At 35.5% G+C, this 20,165-nt stretch overlaps 2 long non-coding RNA genes and 1 other non-coding gene across 6 annotated transcripts in view; 1 reads left to right on the top strand and 2 right to left on the bottom strand.

The window, feature by feature from the left end:
* The window catches only part of LOC103789138 (uncharacterized), a 278,802-nt gene that overhangs the window by 39,963 nt on the left and 218,674 nt on the right, over nt 1–20,165 (bottom strand). The window lies entirely within an intron of this gene.
* Nucleotides 1–20,165, top strand: part of LOC144580265 (uncharacterized) — a 97,026-nt gene that overhangs the window by 68,157 nt on the left and 8,704 nt on the right. The window lies entirely within an intron of this gene.
* LOC118149303 (U6 spliceosomal RNA) lies at nt 14,033–14,139 on the bottom strand. The gene has a single exon (XR_004736693.1). It is a non-coding gene; the product is annotated as a U6 spliceosomal RNA (small nuclear RNA).

Raw genomic sequence — 20,165 nt, 5'->3', positions numbered from 1 at the left:
CCGAGCTGATGAAAACAACTATGGAAGCATCTGGTACAGTATCTAGTAGAGAGGGAGTATTAATTACCTCTTCATTCATGGAAAGAAGGAAGGAAAAAGGGGAAGGAGAGAGAGAAAAGATGGGAAAGGCTTTTAAAAACAGATGATATATACTAGAGGCTGGGAAGCGTGAGTGGGTGGGTGAAGCAAGGATGAAGAGAGGTAGGTTAACAGGCGCAAACATACAGTTAGATAAAAGGTACAACTTCTATTGTTCAACTGCAGAGTTGAGCAACTATAGGTACAACAATGCATTATATATTTCAAAACAGCTAGAAGAGAGTAGCTTGAATTGTTCCCGATACATAGAAAAAAATAATCAAGTGATGAATACCTCAAATATCCTGATTTGATTGTTACACAACCTATGTATGTAACAAAATACCACATCTACCTCCATTAAAATGTAAAATACTATGTATCAATAAAAAGTAAAAATACAAAATTAAAAGCAGATTTTAATGGGCAAAATAACCAGCTAGCATCATTATGACAGGATCAAATTCACACATAACAATATTAACCTTAAATGTAAATGGGCTAAATGTCTCAATTAAAAGACACAGACTGGTAAATTGAATAAAGAATCAAGACCCATCAGTGTGCTGCATTCAGGACACCCATCTCACGTGCAAAGACACATATAGGCTCAAAATAAAGGGATGGAGGAATATTTACCAAACAAATGAAAAGCAAAAAAAAAAAAAGCAGGGGTTGCAATCCTAGCTTCTGATAAAACAGACTTTAAACAAACAAAGATCAAAAAAGTCAAAGAAGAGCACTACCTAATGATAAAGGAATCAATGCAACATGAAGAGCTAACTATCTTAAGTATATATGCACCCAATACAGGAGCACCCAAATTCATAAAGCAGGTTCTTAGAGACCTACAAAGAGACTTAGACTCCCACACAATAATAGTGAGAGTCTTAACACCCCACTGTCAATATTAGACAGATGAACAAGACAGAAAATTAACGAGGATATTCAGGAGTTGAACTCAGCTCTAGACCAAGCAGACCTAATAGACATCTATAGAACTCTCCACCCCAAATCAATAGAATATCCATTCTTCTTAGCACCACCTCACACTTATTCTAAAATTGACCACATAATTGGAAGTAAAACACTACTCAGCAAATGCAAAAGAACGGAAATCATAACAAACAGTCTCTCGGACCACAGTGCAATGAAATTAGAACTCAGGATTCAGAAACTCACCCAAAACTGCACAACTACATGGAAACTAAACAACCTGCTCCTGAATAACTACTGGGTAAATAATGAAATTGAGGCAGAAATAAAGAAGTTATTTGAAACCAATGAGAACAAAGATACAACATACCAGAATCTCTGAGACAGGGCTAAAGCAGTGTTTAAAGAGAAATTTATAGCACTAAATGCCCATAGGAGAAAGCAGAAAAGATCTATTATCGACACCCCACCCTAACATCACAATTAAAAGAACTAGAGAAGCAAGAGCAAACAAATTCAAAGGCTAGCAGAAGACAAGAAATAACTAAGATCACAGTAGAACTGAAGGAGATAGAGACATGAAAAGCCCTTCAAAAAATCAGTGAATCCAGGAGCTGGTTTTTTGACAAATAACTAGACTATTAGCTAGAATAATAAAAAAGAAAAGAGAGAAGAATCAAATAGACCCAATCAAAAATGATAATGTGGATATCACTACTGATCCTACAGAAATATGAACTATCATCAAAGAATACTATAAACACCTATATGCAAATAAACTAGAAAATCTAGACGAAATGGATAAATTCCTGGACACATACACCCTCCCAAGACTAAACAAGGAAGAAGTTAAATCCCTGAATAGATCAATATCAAGTTCTGAAATTGAGGAAATAATTAATAGCCTACCAACCAGAAAAAGCCAAGGACAAGAAGGAATCATTGCTGAATTTTACCAGAAGCACAAAGAGGAGCTGGTATTGTATTCCTTCTTAAACTATGTCAAACAACAGAAAAAGAGGGACTTCTTCCAACCTCATTTTATGAGGCCAACATCATCCTGATACCAAAACCTGGTAGAGACACAACAAAAAGAAAAATTTGGGACAGTATCCCTGATGAATTTTGATGTGAAAATCCTCAATACTGGCAAACAGAATCCAGCAGGACATCAAAAAGTTTATCCACCATGATCAAGTTGGCTTCATATCTGCAAGGCAAGGCTGGTTCAACATATGCAAATCAATAAACATAATCCATCACATAACAGAACCAAAGACAAAAACCTCATGATTATCTAAATAGATGCAGAAAAGACCTTCAATAAAATTCAACATCCCTTCATGCTAAAAACTCTCAATAAACTAGGTATCAGTGGAACATATCTCAAAATAATAAGAGCTATTTATGACAAACCCACAGCCAATATCATACTGAATGGGCAAAAGCTGGAAGCATTCCCTTTGAAAAGTGGCACAAGACAAGGATGCCCTCTCTCACCACTGCTATTCAACATAGTATTGGAAGTTCTGTTCAGGGCAATCAGGCAAGAGAAAGAAAGAAAGGATATTCAAATAGGAAGAGAGGAAGTCAAACTGCCTCTGTTTGCAGATGACATGATTGTATATTAAGAAAACCTCATCATGTCAGCCCCAAATCTCCTTAAGCTGATAAGCAACTTCAGCAAAGTTCAGGATAAAAGATAAATGTGCACAAATTACAAGCATCCCTATACACCAATAATAGACAAACAGAGAGCCAAATCATGAGTGAACTCCCATTCACAATTGCTACAAAGAGAATAAAATTCCTAGGAATACACTTACAAGGGATGGGAAGGATGTCTTCAAGCAGAACTACAAACCACTGCTCCAAGAAATAAGAGAGGACACAAACAAATGGAAAAGCATTCCATGTTCATGGATAGGAAGAATCAATATTATGAAAATGGCCATACTGCCCAAAGTAATTTATAGATTCAATGCTATCCCCATCAAGTTACCATTGACATTCTTTATAGAATTATAAAAACTGCTTTACATTTCATATGGAACCAAAGAAGAGCCTGTATAGTCAAGACAATACTAAGCAAAAAGAACAAAGCTGGAGGCATCATGCTACCTGACTTCAATCTATACTACAAGGTTACAGTAACCCCAACCACATAGTACTGGTACCAAAATAGATACGTAGACCACTGGAACAGAACAGAGCCCTCAGAAATAATGCCACACATCTACAACCATCTGATCTCTGACAAACCTGACAAAAACAAGCAATGGGGAAAGGATATTTAATAAATAGTGTTGGGAAAACTGGCTAGCCATATGCAGAAAACTGAACCTGGACCCATTTCTTAATTACATAAAAATGTAAACTTCTTTGGCCAAGTCCATTCAAGGCTCATCAAGGACTACACTTTCTACCTTTGTGGACTATAAAAGACAGTCTTTTCTATCTATGAAAAACTCCTTGTGTAAGCCCAGGATTTGGAAACCACCATCCTCTCCTGAACATAATGACAGCAGTTGACATTTATTTAGGACTTACCATGTGCCAAGCAGTGTTATAAGTACTTCTCACATGTTAATCACCAGGAAAGCCTGTGACGTGGGTATTATCATTACTTTCAGGGTGCTTAGGCAGAGAGATTAGAATTTGCTTATGTTGTACAGAATGGTAACTGAAAGGGCCAGGATTAAAACCCAGGCAGTCTGTCTCCAGAGTCCTCACTCTTAATTTCTTTATAAACATCCTGCCCCTTTCAGCCTTCCCTAAGTCTCCCAAATAAATGAAGTCTCATGTGGGCACCTTCTTTCCCAGTTAATGAAAATATTCATGTCCTCTCTTTAAAAGACCACATGTGTAGCAGTTGCTAGTAGTGAGTGAGACTTTGCCCATCCTCAAAGAGAGCCACAGTGTCTGCTTGATAAAAGCCACAATTTTCCTGACCTGCTCTGAGGCTGGACTCCTCAAAGAAAATGCAGGCAGACACTTGGCAACGGGGTTCTCCCAGACTCTCAAGCACAGGGCTGTGTTAGTGTTGGCAGTGGGGGACGGTTTGCTTCCTCCCTGTTTCATGAACTGTCACATCAGCCTCTTTGATCCTCCCAGGGTCTCAAGTGTGCCAAGATCATTACTCCACGTTATTGCTCTGTTTCAGATAATTGCCAGAGAAAACGCTTGGTAATGACCAAGGTAGGGAAATATTGCTCCCTGCACGGTATACCATTTATATATTACATGCTCAGAAAGGCTCCAGAGTGGAGGCATTGCTTATTTTTATTGTCCCAAAGCCATGAGGGGAAAAAGCAGGAATGAACAGAAATTGATACATCTGGAACAAGAGCCAGGCATGATTTACTCACATTTTTACCTGACCTGAAATTGCTTATTTAGAAAAAAGAAACATTATAAAGTCTCAGGAAAATGTCATGAATCAGAGCCAGCATGACTTCACATTAGGCCTTCATAAACTGTGTGTGCATAGTTTTTTTTTTTTTAAAGCAAAGAAACTGTCCAGGAAAATCAAGTGAGCCAAAGGTAGCTCTGCCACCATGACCATCACCATAGCAACCGTGTAAGAGCATGATAGCACAGCACGGGAGGCCCATAGCTCAGGACTGCAAACGGATGGAAACCTGTTGGTTCACTAGAGCTCCTTCTTACTATGAAAAGAGGATGGGCACTGACTTGGGAAAGTAACAAATAAGAGACAACAGACTCATTATTATACTGTTGCCTTGAAAATAAACTGATCATACACTACATCACTGAAACAACTACAGGAAGTCAGAAGAGAGAGGGAGGAAAAACTGGATTAAAGCCTTGCATTCTACTTTAATAGTTCCCTTACTTCATGTGCTCTTAGCACTTTGTAAGCAATATGAACACAATTTTGAAGCAATTAGATAATAAATGCTATTATTATAGCTACCAGCTGGAAGAGACTTTAGAAACCATCAATTTTTAAAAAAATTAACTGAACTCCAGGCTTTATTTGGTTTTCATCTGTTTTTTTCATTAATGTCCTTTTTCTAGTCCAGGATTTGATTCAAGGTAGCACAGTGCATTTAATTGTCATGTCTCCCCAGTCTCCTGTGGTTTGTGACAGTTTCTGTCTTTCCTCTTTTCTCTCAGTCTTTCCTTCTTTCTTTCTTTTTTATGACCTTGACAGTCCTGAGGAGTGCTGGAAAGGTATCCTGATGAATGTTCTCCAGTCTGAGTTTGTCTGATGTCTTTCACGTAATTAGCCTGGGATTATGAGTTTCTGGGAAGAAGATCACAGAGATGAAATGCCCTTCTCATCATATCCTACTGAGGGTGACATCTCTGGGGATATTAACCCTCATCACTTGGTTAATGTCATGTTGGCCAGGTTTCTCCAGTGTAAAGTTACTATTTTTCCCTTTCCCTATTCTATTGCTTAGGTTTGAGGCACTAAGCCTAGTTCACTCTCAGGGTATGTGTAGAGGAGTAACAAGTTTCACCTTTTTCTAGGGGAGAGAGTAATTACATATATTATTTGAAATTCTTCTGTAAGGAAGATTTAACTTTTATATTCATTTATTTTTATTCAATCATTTATTTATATTGGTGTGCACTCATATAGATTCACAGATTGATCATCCAAAATCCCAAATGCGCCAAAATCCCAAACATTTGGAGCATTGACATAATGCCACAAGTAGAGAACTCCACACCTGACTTCATGTGATGGGTTGCAGTCAAAACTTTATTTCATGCACAAAATTATTAAAAATATTGTATAAAATTACCTCCAGGCTATGTGTATAAAAACCATAAATGCATTTCATGTTTACACTTGGGTTCCATCCCTAAAATATCTCATTGTACATGTGCAAATTTCCAAAAATCTGAGAAAATCTGAAATTTGAAGCACTTCTGGCCCCAAACATTACAGATAAAGATAGTCAACTAGTATTTCATATTTTGGCTTATAATCTAATGCCATGTTGTTTATTTTGTTGAACAAATTACTTCAACTTTGGCCACTGGGAACTCCTTTGGGTTCGCTTCTGTGTCCCCCATCCATTTGTGTGTTGAGCACTTCCTTCCTTTTGGCACTACAAGATCCTCCAGCTTCTTCTATTTTACCTGCCCCGGCCCTCACATTAGGTATTTCTGCAAAGAATCCTGGCTCCTTTTATTCAAGAATGGTATTTAGAAACCAAAGAAACCATCAATTTTTAACTTCTTCATTGGTCAAATTAAGATGCTGAGGTGCAGATGACAAAATAAGTCATGTGATGCATTATCTGATACTGAGTTAGTGGAAGGCAGGGATTAGAAGCCTGGGTCTGACCCTTAGTTTGATAGTGTTTCCGATACTCCAGTCTTTGCTACATATCTCTGCTCTTTTCCAGCTAGCTTGTGAGCTCCTTGAAGGTAGGAAATATGTTCTCTGCTCTTTGTACAGTCTCCATTGTGCCTTATATAAAGCTGAGCATGGTGCAGATAATAAATACATGAAGAGACTCTCTGCAGCATCTGCTTATTTAGCCTCACTCTTCTCTGCTCAGGTCAGACCCTCATTCAGTCTTGCTCTAGACCATTGCAGTTTCCACAAATACAGTGGTTTTCTTTTTCTCTTATCTATCCTACTCATTACTGCAAGATAAAAGACGGAATTGCAGAGTTCTGAAAATCTCTTTCTCAACACCCATTTCATGGAATAAAGTTAAACTCACAACTCAAATTTATTCCCTTTTTGCATTTATCTGAAATCATGTTTGGTTTCCTATGACTATATTAGCAAATACTGCATCATCATAGATTGCCCAGAAAAGAGGGGCCCTCAGATGTCACCTGTCTTAGCTTTCCTGTTTTCTATAACTAATTCTATCTCTGTTTTCCACCAACTTTACATTTTTCATTTCTGTTTCAGAATAAGTGTCCCTATTTCTTTTTTCCTTTTTTTTTTTTTTGAGACGAAGTTTAGTGCAATGATGCGATCTCGGCTCACCGCAACCTCCGCCTCCTGGGTTCAGGCAATTCTCCTGCCTCCTGCCTCAGCCTCCCGAGCAGCTGGGATTACAGGCACGTGCCACCATGCCCAGCTAATTTTTTTGTATTTTTAGTAGAGACGGGGTTTCACCATGTTGACCAGGATGGTCTTGATCTCTTGACCTCATGATCCACCCGCCTCGGCCTCCTAAAGTGCTGGGATTACACACTTGAGCCACCACGCCCGACCAAGTGTCCCTATTTCTTTCACAGGTTTTAACCAGTGCTAAACCTGACTTCCCTGAGATAGTGCTCCAATGGTTATTGTTTCTGAGCCTTAAATTCCTACTCTTTAATTTTCCATTGGTACATTCTGTTGAACATGTTTATAGGCTGAATTCTTCCTCATCCTAAATAAACAGATACACGAAAAACCTTCCCTAGCCCTTTCTTCTTTACATCATGCCATTTCTCCGTCCATTCATTTTTACATTATGAGAAGTCTCTACTCACAGCTTCTGTTTTCCCACTCACTATTAACTCACTTATCCTACCTGAATTTAGATTCCCCCACCTAATTAATCCTTTACAGTATCCCTAAAGTGTCATGAATGATCTCTTAAAAGATTTTCATGACTCCATCAGTCATGGTCTAGTAGGAAATGACACATACAAAGGGTTTAATTTTATAAAGTGAATTTTGGTGAGGTGAAATAACCCGGTGGGAGGTTAAAGAAGCCGAGCAGGGTAGTGAGAGACCAGCAAGAGTGGAAGGCAAGTGGAGAAAGAAGTGCTACCAGAAATGAGCATGAGCTGTAGCTGCCTGATATAAGCTGTGGTCTTAGCAGAGGAAAATTGGCTTCTGTCAAAAACTGTGAATCATTCAGGGAGGGGGAGCAGAAGAAATTCCCTTAGTTATCTTTTCTCTTACCCATGATGTCCTTATCTTTTCTCTTACCCATGATGTCCTGTTGGTATCTCCGATTGGTTAACCCAAACTTAAGACAAAGGGCAGGAAGCTCAAGTAACACAGTTTGTAGAGGTCAGTCCTTTAGGAGTTCAGAGGACAGATAAAGGATTTCAAGGGGCAAAGAGAATAACCAGCATAGTTACTTATCTGATTTAACAATTGGGAAGATTTTTCTGCTCACTTCTGAAAGTTTTTCCTCCCTCTGAAGTCTGTAATGCTATCTCCTGACTTCTTTTAATAATGTATGGATTTAAAAGAAAAATGAGCACCTCCTATGTTGATAGGGCTATGTTAGGCACTGGAGATTCAGTGGTGCAAAGAAAAGTATTCTCCCTTCCTTTAGAAACCTTATGTTATGAAAGTTTCTTTTCAGTCTGCTCTACCAGCTCTTTCTCAACCGTCCTGGTTTACTGTTGCCATTCCTCAAAATTCGCCCTTCAGATCTCTTCTCTCTCTGGGAAACCCAGTTTATCTCCAGGGATTTTTGTTCTCACATGTATGTGAAAACTTCCAAATCCACATTCTAAACTCAGCTTCCTTGCTTCTTAGAAAAGAATTTAAGGTGCTCAATATGATGGCCTCAATCTTTTTTCCTCTTATCTTACCGTCTCTTACATTCTCTGTACTCCTCCTTCCCATAAAAGGATCTGAGTCAGGGTTTTTGTTTTATTATGTTTTAACCTGTTCTTGTTCATTGATGTATCATAAGTGCCTATAATAGTATCTGGCACATAATGGGCACTAAATAAACATTTATTGAATAATAACTGAATTGCTTCCAGTGAAATTGCATTACTCTCTACTCCCTAACCATATGACCTTGTTTATTTCTGCACCTTTGCTCACATAAATTTTTTTGCATCATTCTAGGTTCTATAATCCAATCTCCCTCCAAGATGCAACTTAAATATCTTTCCTATAAGCCCTTTAAGATACTGTCTAAACAGAATCAATCCATTCATCTTCTGTATTGCCATTATGTCTTGTTTATATTTCTGCTTCAGCACTACTATTATTCCATATATTATAGTTAAACATATGTATTGTTTATCTCCTCTTACAACATTACTAAAATGATCTAGGCTAAGTTATTTATTGTCATGTCTTCTTCACATTTCCAAAGAGCCTGGAAAAGTATTTTGTTGAATTAAGAAGCTAAACATTAAGTCCCAGCCAAATATATAAATTAACCTCTCTCAGTCAATTTTAAAATGTTTAGTATCTTTCTCTATACATAATTGATTTGTGTCAGGGAAGTGAGTGCATATTGCACCTTTATTTTTGTAGTTCTGGAGAGGTGTCAGGCAGTACAGCTGAAAAAACAATGTCATAGCACCAACTAGATACACCTTTAGTCTATATAGTCAATGAGTCCTCAATTAGAGTGGCCTTTTGAATCTCCAATACTGCAGTGCCATACCAACCTATTTGTACTCTGAAATTTATATAATCCAAGCTCAATTAACTCAATTACATTGATAGGAAGTCATATTGATCCAGCTCCATACCCTCTGAAAACTGACTTTTGCAGAAAAATAATTATTCTATAGTAGACATTTACAGAGATCCAGAATAAGTTTCTGCTAATTTGTAAATATTAGAAGTTTTCATCTAAGTCTACATGGAGATAATTGAAGTTTGTTTGTACTGATTCAACTGGAACTATTTTTGAATCTATTTATCATACCCATGTGTGGAAAATCAACAGTCAAGTCCATGTTGGACTTTAGCAATCCTGGTCTGTGTCCCTTCTTTATTCCTCCACTGACTTATGGTGAAGATTGTGCTTCCAGGTCTCTCTTTACATTTTTTGGTCTTGGCTCCTCCTGATCCACAGAAAGTGACTATAAAGGCTAGAACACATATGGAGTTTAAGAACTACTGCATGCAAATTAACTCCTGTGACTTTTAGAATATAAAAAATCTCTCATTTCCCTCAGGTTGCAATTAGTTAGAAATTAATAGAACTACAGCTTCCCAAGGACAACTGTAACCTTTCAACCAAAAAAATAAATTAGACTGATGAAGAAACAAAGAGAGTGTGATTTATTACTGGGCAGCTCTTTGCCAAACCCATTTACCTTCCTTCCTGGGCATGTAGTTAGAATACATTTTCCAGCCTCTATTAAATCCATGTCATGTGACAAGCTTTAACTAGTGGAATCTGAGCAGAAGCAATATGTACTACTGAAATATCTGCTCAATAAAAATTTCCTGTGCTTCAAACTCCATGATTTTTTCCTTGCACAGTTTGATGCAAGTGAACATGGTAACTTGGAGCCACAGGTTGAGAATGACAGAACCACAAGACAAAGACATTTTGGGTGCTTAAATCACAATATGGAGAAATGGCCAGTGATTAGGAAAATTTATTGCAGACTTCATGTAGTATATTTCTATCACTTTTAGGGTTAACACCAGAAGAGAGGAAGAGTCAATGGAAGTGTTAAGAAAGAGAAGGGTAGAATAAATTATGTAAATATTTTAATATAGGGTCATATATATTAGAGATTATTCTATGATAATTGATGTAGCTGGAGTGGCTGTTCATACTAAGTTCCTATGGAAAGCAAGACAGCTTACTGGTAATAAAGTGCAAACGGAACCTTTATTAACTTTCTCTAGGCCTGACTGCTCAAGGCCAGCAATGTCAGAGGGACAATTTAACATCATAAACAGATATTCATGAGTCTAAGACTGAGCAGTGTAATCTAAATATATATCTAGGAAAGAAATCTTCCTCTAAAAGAAATAATTCCTGAAATACACTGTCATCTCTTAATTCGAATCTTTTACATTAATGTGAAGAGCAGCTTATTCCTTCCAGTTACAGTGACTCAAACCTCTCTATTCATTTGCTTAAGGCAATCCTCATTGGGAAGGTTATTCCAGCTCAAAGTGATGCATTGCCTCAGACTTTATGTCAAACCTCTGCTTCCCAAGAGGCAGAAAAATACTTAAGTCTTTTAGATAACAGATTCATCCAGAATCTATGCAAGAAGGATTCCAAAACATTTTGTGGTTGGACCTGGATTCCATACTCTATACAGCATTCCTTTCTCCCAATATATTTTTTCAAAAGTGATGAGATTTAATTTTGGATATGACACTCATGTTAGTTGTCGTTATTCCCTTCACAAATTTACCTAGAGATTGCTATTGCAAAAAAATTGGCAGAGAAACATTCTAGTTTTACTAGATATGTAAACAAAAACTTGACAAAGTATTTTGAGATAAAACATACTGAAATCAATATCATCCATGAGATAAAACGTAAAATCAACATAGATTATTGGCTAAGATTTTTGGCCTTGTCTTCTAGAAAAGTAGGTACACTTGCTTAGTTATGCTAAGTAGCCCTGCAAGGACAATCCTGGTTTATAATTCTTCCTGTTCTTCAAAATCAGTTCCAGGCCAATGAAAAAAAGCTACTAGCCAAGGCTTTCATGTGAACAGTCTCCAAGTGTGCTATTGTAGCATGGCCAAGAAAATGTAGTGATCACTTTCTGTAAAATCAGCATAATTTCTTTATATTATCGAATAACTCATAGTAATTTCTTCTGAGTAGCTTGAATGATTTATAAACTTCCTTAAGACACAGACCAGTGTAGGAACTCTAGTTACAAATGCTGAGATTTGATTAATTAGAAGGGGAGTGGGGGGTGGGGTGTTCAAGGAAGTTTTCATTTACATATTCAATAAACAGTCATTCAGCAACCTTTTTTTTTTTAATTGCATTTTAGGTTTTAGAGTACATGTGAAGAACATGCTAGATTGTTGCATAGGTACACACATGGCAGTGTGATTTGCTGCCTTCCTCCCCATCACCTATATCTGGCATTTCTCCCCATGCTCCCTCTCCCCAACTCCCCACCCCCCACTGTCCCTCCCCTATTTCCCCCAGACATCAGTGTGTGATGCTCCCCTCCTTGTGTCCATGTGTTCTCATTGTTCAACACCCACCTGTGAGTGAGAACACGTGGTGTTTGGTTTTCTGTTCTTGTGTCAGTTTGCTGAAACTGATGGTTTCCAGGTTCATCCATGTCCCTACAAAGGACATGAACTCATTGTTTTTGATGGCTGCATAATATTCCATGGTGTATATGTGCCACATTTTCCCTGTCCAGTCTATCATCGATGGGCATTTGGGTTGGTTCCAGATCTTTGCTATTGTAAACTGTGCTGCAATGAACATTAGTGTGCATGTGTCCTTATACTAGAATGATTTATAATCCTTTGAATATATACCCAGTAATGGGATTTGTGGGTCAAATGGAATTTCTATTTCTAGGTCCTTGAGGAATCGCCACACTGTCTTCCACAATGGTTAAACTAATTTACACTCCCACCAGCAGTGTAAAAGTGTTCCTATTTCTCCACATCCTCTACAGCATCTGTCATCTCCAGATTTTTTAATGATCGCCATTCTAACTGGCATGAGATGGTATCTCAATGTGGTTTTGATTTGCATTTCTCTAATGACCAGTGATGATGAGCGTTTTTTCATATGTTTGTTGGCCTCATATACGTCTTCTTTTGTAAAGTGTCTATTCATATCCTTCACCCACTCTTGAATGGGTTTGTTCATTTTTATCTTGTAAATCTGTTTTAGTTCTTTGTAGATTCTGGATATCAGCCCTTTGTCAGATGGGTAGACTGTAAAAATTCTTTCCCATTCTGTTGGTTGCCAATTCACTCTAATGATTGTTTCTTTTGCCATGCAGAAGCTGTGGAGTTTGATTAGGTCCCATTTGTCTATTTTGGCTTTTGTTGCCAATGCTTTTGGTGTTTTGGTCATGAAGTCCTTGCCTACTCCTATGTCCTGAATGGTTTTGCCTAGATTTTCTTCTAGGGTTTTTATGGTGTTAGGTCTTATGTTTAAGTCTTTAATCCATCTGGAGTTAATTTTAGCGTAAGGTGTCAGGAAGGGGTCCAGCTTCTGCTTTCTGCACATGGCTAGCCAGTTTTCCCAACACCATTTATTAAACAGGGAATCCTTTCCCCATTGCTTGTTTTTGTCAGGTTCATCAAAGATCAGATGGTTGCAGATGTGTTGCATTGCCTCCGATGCCTCTGTTCTGTTCCATGAGTCTATATCTCAGTTTTGGTACCAGTACCATGCTGTTTTGATTACTGTAGCCTTGTAGTATAGTTTGAAGTCCAGTAGTGTGATGCCTCCTGCTGTGTTCTTTTTGCTTAGAATTGACTGGGCTATGTGGGCTCTCTTTTGGTTCCATATGAAATTTAAGGTGGTTTTTTCCAGTTCTGTGAAGGTCATTGGTAGTTTGACGGGGATAGCATTGAATCTGTAAATGCTTTGGGCAGTATGGTCATTTTCACAATATTGATTCTTCCTAATCATGAACATTGAATGTTTCTCCATCTATTTGTGTCCTCTCTTATTTCTCTGAGCAGTGGTTTGTAGTTCTCCTTGAAGAGGTCCTTTACGTTCCTTGTTAGTTGTATTCCTAAGTATTTTATTCTCTTTGTAGCAATTGTGAATGGCAGTTCGTTCTTGATTTGGCTTTCTTTAAGTCTGTTATTGGTGTATAGGAATGCTTGTGATTTTTGCACATGGATTTTGTATCCTGAGATTTTGCTGAAGTTGCTTCTCAGTTTCAGGAGATTTGAGGCTGAGACGATGGGGTCTTCTAGATATACTATCATGTCTTCTGCAAATAGAGACAATTTGGCTTCCTCCTTTCCTATTTGAATACCCTTTATTTCTTTTTCATGCCTGATTGCTCTGGCTAGAACTTCCAGTACTATATTGAATAGGAGCAGTGAGAGAGGGCATCCTTGTCTAGTGCCAGATTTCAAAGAGAATACTTCCAGTTTTTACCCATTCAGTATGATATTGGCTGTTGGTTTGTCGTAAATAGCTTTTATTATTTTGAGATACATTCCATCAATACCTAGTTTATTGAGGGGTTTTAGCATAAAGGGCTATTGAATTCTGCATCAATTGAGATAATCATGTGGTTTCTTTCTTTGGTTCCATTTATGTGGTGAATTATGTCTATAGACTTGCATATGTTGAACCAGCTTTGCATCCCTGGGATGAATCCTACTTGGTCATGGAAAAATATGGAATGCTTCACGAACTTGCGTGTCATCCTTGCGCAGGGGCCATGCTAATCTTCTCCATATCGTTCCAATTTTAGTATCTGTGCTGCTGAAGCAAGCACTCATCCAGCAATCTTGACACTTACATGGCGGACACTTTCCAAGCCTTGGCATTCCATTCTTTTCTTCTAGGTTTGTGGAAAGACTTGAAATAATAATGACAGGAAGAAAACTGACATAGGCCTACAAATCGCCAGGTGCCATGCTCAGTGTTTACCCTTATATTAATTAATGTCAACACTTAAAAAATTTTCAGAGTTATATGCATAATGATATAATTTAGCATGTCAGCCTAACCTTAGAAAACATGCCAAACAAAGCACAGAGTTTGATCTTCTTATACCTCACAATGAGCTGAGATTTTTATTAAAATGTGTCGATCATTAGATGCCACAAAAGATCTGTTTTGAATCAAATGTGGTTGGTGTTTCAGGGTCATCTGGAATTTGATGACCAAATACAAATTCAATGTTATTGTTATTATTGTCATCTTTTATTTATAATATAACTCAGCATAGTGCTTACTATGACCTGGCACTGAAATATGTATACTACTTTCTTATTTCATTTATATCTTTCAACAACTATTTGGGGTAGATATGATATTTATTCCTATATTAAATTACCAGTTTAAGATTACATAACTGGTAACAGGAAGATTTTAATTTAGGCACCATTAGGGTATCAACATAGAGTAAGATTCAGTGATTGTATTCTATAAATTATCTTTACACTGGTAAATTCAAAGCTTTGGAAATTCCTTTAATGGTAGGAAATGAAATAGCTTAGCTATGTCTGTGTAAATTTTATGAAAGATAAATATGGTCAGAAATAAGTAGGCCAGGAAAGCTTTACCCTTTTGCTTTATTTTTAGAATAAACACAAAATGAAATTCATGCACATTTCTCCTTTTTCTCAATTTAAAATATATATTTTTAAATAGTTGGATAATATACTTACAGTTCTAGTAAACTGATGTACTGTATAGTCTGTATACCTTTCTAAGACAAAAATCTAGAAATGCTGGATAAAATATAGCAAACATTCTTTTTTAGTTATAGCTGAAAATGGGCAAGTCTCATGTTCCAGACTCAGAGAGCAGAGTAAAAATAAGTGGAGAAGAAAAAAATGATGGAATGCGTGTTTATGAGTTATGTCTGTCATTAAACTAGGGGCAGTTTCTATTGACCTACAGACATTGAGAGCATGGAAAGTAGAGAGTTAGAACAAAGACCATCTACACAGATCTATCATCTGAAAAGATTGTATCTTTAATTAAAGTGTAGAATGGAAAAAACAAAACAAAATTTAAAAAGCTACCTAACAATGATATATAGATATGGCAAGGAAGTTTATATACCACTATTTGGGATTTTAGAGGAGAATGAAAAGGATGTCTCCTGATACTTTATAAACATGGTACTCTCTTTGGCAGGTGTCTGAGATTTAAAGTTGCATGGCCTACTTGATCTAGGAAACCCTGAGCTTATAAAGTAACATCAAAATTGGCCTGTATCTGGTGATATTCATGGGTCACTGGCAGATGCAAACATGAAACTAATTTGGAATTTTGCCCATAGGTAAAAAAGATTGACAGAGAAAAAAACCTACCCAATTTAAAGGAAAGTTTCTATTAAAAATTACAGAATATTGAGAGAAAGAATATGCCATGAATGATAGTTAGCAAATATGACAAAAATGCAAGGTGGGAATCTCCAAGAATCTGAGATAATTTATCAACAATATGAATTTAAAGTGATTTGCTAAAAGCATACATAATGAAGTCAAATAAGTGAATAAGACATAAAAAGAAACTGAAATATTTTGTAAATGATGTACTTCAACAATTTTTAAGTTATTAAAGTTAAATATTAGTAAATAGTTTAAACAGATCAGAAGTCTCTGAAGAGAAATTAGTGAACATTAGAAATAAGAAACTTTCAAAAAATTAACACAGAATGAAAAATAATGAGACAAAAATTATGTATAATAAAGAAGTCAACAAGACACAACATTTACTTGATTGGAGTCCAGAAGTACAGAGTAAGGAAATGATGAAGAGAAAATATAAAAGGGATAGTGTTTTTAAAGATTCTAGAATTAATTTACAAATGAATCCTTCTATTTAAGATTCATAAAAATTTTAACAGGGGAAGAAAAATAAATCTACACTTGTGAATGTTGTCGTGAATTTGCAGAACACTAAAGACCAAACCTTTGAAGCAACCAGATTGAAAAGATAGATTACCTGTAAAGTAACCGCCATAGAAATGAGAACAGGCTAAGAGGTCAGAAGACAATGCAATACAATTTTTAAAACACCGTTGGGAAATAACTGTCTATCTAAAATTCTACATACTAGCTAAATTATCCATTTAAACGTGAAAGCAAAGTAAAAATATTTCCAGTCAAAAACAGAATTTATCATTCAGAGACTTTCACTACAAAAAAAATCTAAGAATGAAGTAAAGGTACAGGATTGACAAATAGACAAAGCAGTGGAAAGAAAACTTTACTGTTTCACAAATAGAGCTTACAAAGTTGTTCATTTATGTATAAAAATAAAATAAAATTAGTGTCTTACTTTGTATTACACACAAAAATATATTTCAAAACATAAAAACTTAAAAAATATTAGGTTAAAATATGTCTTTGAATAGAATTTACAAAATAAGACATAAAGGGCAAAAATTATAAATGATTGATAAATCTAATTACATTAAAGTTAAAGACAAAAATGTAAAACCAATTAACAGAAGTTATCTGCAACACATATAACCAATTGTATTCATCGGGATAGGCTAGCTTATGACATAACACCAAAATTTCAGTGGCTCGAAGAAAATAAAAGTTTTTATCTTGGTCATGCTACATCTCACTGAATCAGCAGTGGGTATTTTAATTTACACAGAGACCCAGGCTGATGGAGCACCCATATCATGGTCATTGGTAAGAGCATAAAAGAGAAAATAAAATTTTCAAGGATTCACACTAGCAGTTAAATGTTGTAACCTAGAATTTACCTACGTCACTTCTATTCATAATTCATTTGGCGGAACTAATCAGATGAATCCATCTATTCCTAAGGGAACCAGGAAATTAAATGTTTCATGTGCCAAAAAGAAAAGAGAATTGGGTATCAGTGAGTAGAGCTACTGACTGTCATACTGACAAAATATTTGTACTCAGAATATATAATTAGCTAATACAGATTAAAAAGAAAAATTAAAATTTAAGAGAAAAATGAGTGAAGGGTTTGAAAAAACAACTCAAAGAAGAAGGAAACCAAAATGGCCATTAAACATATTTTTAAAAGTTCAACCTGATTACAAATCAGGGAAATTACAATTACAAATAAGTAGATAATATTAAATGACCATATCAATGACTAAATTAATGTCTGATAACACCAAATGATGGTGAAGATCTAGAGAAATGGAAACTCCAGTATATGACTGTGGAACTCTACATTGATACAATGACCTTGAGAAGAAACTGCAACATTCATTTAAGTTGAACACATCAATATTCAGAAAGACTACTTCTATGTCTCTCCTAGAGAAGCTCTCACACATATGTGCAAGGAGACAAGCTCTAGGATGATTGTTTTTAGCTCAATTTACAACATCAACAGAGCAAAAACAACCTAACTATTCTGCATTAGGGAAATGTGAACCATGTATACAGTTGAGTAATGTATTGCAGTAATTTAAACTATCTAATGAGGTAAATGTCAACATAAATGAACCTGACATATGATACTGAAAACTCAAGTCACAATAAGACAGATTTTTATATTTATATCAAATATTTTTTATTGCAAACTTTTCAAACATGAGAAAACACCACTACATCTTTGTTAAAGACACAGAAACATGTATATGTACATACAGGAATGTATGTTTCACACATGTATATTAAGTACACAAGAATTATAAATGTCAAGTATAAAATAACAATTACCTTTGGGAGGAGAGAGGAAAAGAACAAGTGAATTTCAGAATCATTTGAAATCGTTTACTTTTCAAAAAACAAAAGAAAGATGTAAAGCAAATATGGCCAAAAGTTAATGTCTGTTTTATATTGGTGGTGGTATACTGGGGAATACAGTATTTTCTTTTTTATTTGTTTTTTAAATCAGGATTTAATTTGGAATAATTTTAGATTTATGAAAAAGTTACAAACAAAAAAATAAATAAACCAGGTGAAGAGTTTATGGAGAATACAGTATTTTCTGAATCTTTATATATTTCTAAAATTTCATGATTACAAACTAAAAACAAAAGAAAAAATAATAAATGCACTTATAATCAGGATGGAGCTTTGAAGTCACACTTTAAATTTCTTCTCTAGTCCAAAGGCTTAGCAGTGAAAGATTTGTATTTGTGTATATTTAAAAGGCATAAAACATGGTTTAAAAATTAAACGATGTTAAATATATTTGCTGATCTGATAGGGAATAAAGAGCAAAGCAATAAGCTAGAGAAGAAGACAAGGGCCTGGCAGGCTTTGGAACTAGAAACAGTCTGAAAGAAATTGGACTCCTATGAGGTAATGGGGAATATAACAAGTTCCACACATGGCAAAGCACAAGAGCCAGGCTCGCTGTGAGAAATAGGAGGCTTCACAAATGTTGTGGCAGACTAAAAAACAAACCAAAATGCCCTCACAGAAACAAAACAAATTCAAACTTTTATTTAAGATTAACTCACAAACTAAAATTCTAAAGCACATGAAAAAACTAATACTTGCAGCCAACATATTCAGTAATCAAGTGATGCCTTCCTTCTCAACTACAGACAGTCTCTGACTTATGATGGTTTGACTTGCAATTTTTTGACTTTATGATGGTATGAAAGCAACACATATTCAGTAGAAATCATACTTTGAATTCTGAATTTTGATCTTTCCCTGGGCTAGCAATATGCAGTACAGTACTCTCTTGTGATGCTGGGCAGTGACAGTGAGTCACAGCTTCCAGGCAGCCACATCATCACATGAATAAACAACCAATAGTCTACAGTGTACTGTGTTGGCAGCATGTTTTGATACTGTGTTTTGTATTTTTGCATCCCACTATGTCTACAAAATGTCCATCTATGTACAGTATTCAACATTTTATTATAAAATAGACTTTGTATTAGATGATGTTGCCCAACTATAGGCTAATGTAAGTGTTCTGAGCACGTTTAAGATAGGCTAGACTGAGCTATGATGTTCAATAGGTTAGGTGTATTAAATGTATTTTTGACTTAGGATATTTTTAATTTATGATGTTTATTTGGGACATAACCCCATCATAAGCCAAGAAACATCTATAAATGAATATAATAGAACAATCTAAAAATGATTTTAAAAAATAATATGTTTAAGATTCTCTTCTATCAAAGACATAATAACCTTATAAAGCAAAAAAACTAATCATGAAATAAAGACCAAGAGACATGACTCAAAGACAGATGGGTAGAAAAAATGAAGAAAATTGAATTATTGGAATTGAAAATATAATAATTAGACCAAATATATAAAAAAGATGAGTAAATATCTCATATAAGGGTATGAGAAAAAATTAGTGAAATAGATGATACTACTCAGGAAATTTTCTCAAAGTGACACAGGAATAAACAAAGGATAAAGTTAGATGCTTCATTATTGAAACTTCTAAAGGTAGAGAATAAAGGAAACACGGAAAAACAATATTTAAATGAAGTGATATTCATAGAAAAGTTTTTAGCCTTAAAGAAGAGTCCCCATATTTAAAGTAAATACCAAAGCTATGCAAAATAACTAGAAGTAAATTCACATATTAAACATATTGTAGTAAAACTTCACACCATCAAAGGGTAAACTTCAGTAAAAGAAAAAGTGAATCCAAAAGGGAAAAAAGAAAATGCAAGCTTATTGCATAAAACTTGAACATCAGAAAAATAGAATAAAATAAGTTATCTATTAGCCATAACATCTGTTCATGTTCACATTTTATTTCCTTTCACTTTAAACATTTATAATTGGTTTTTACATTTTTGTATATAACTATAGTAATATTGCATATTAAAATTTGTATACTACTTTTTAAAACTAATATAAC

This window comes from Callithrix jacchus, chromosome 18, assembly GCF_049354715.1.
Source record: "Callithrix jacchus isolate 240 chromosome 18, calJac240_pri, whole genome shotgun sequence".
In the NCBI taxonomy this organism is placed as follows: domain Eukaryota; kingdom Metazoa; phylum Chordata; class Mammalia; order Primates; family Cebidae; genus Callithrix; species Callithrix jacchus.
The sequence above is the reverse complement of the archived record's forward strand: the minus strand, read 5'-3'. Positions and strand labels throughout refer to the sequence as shown.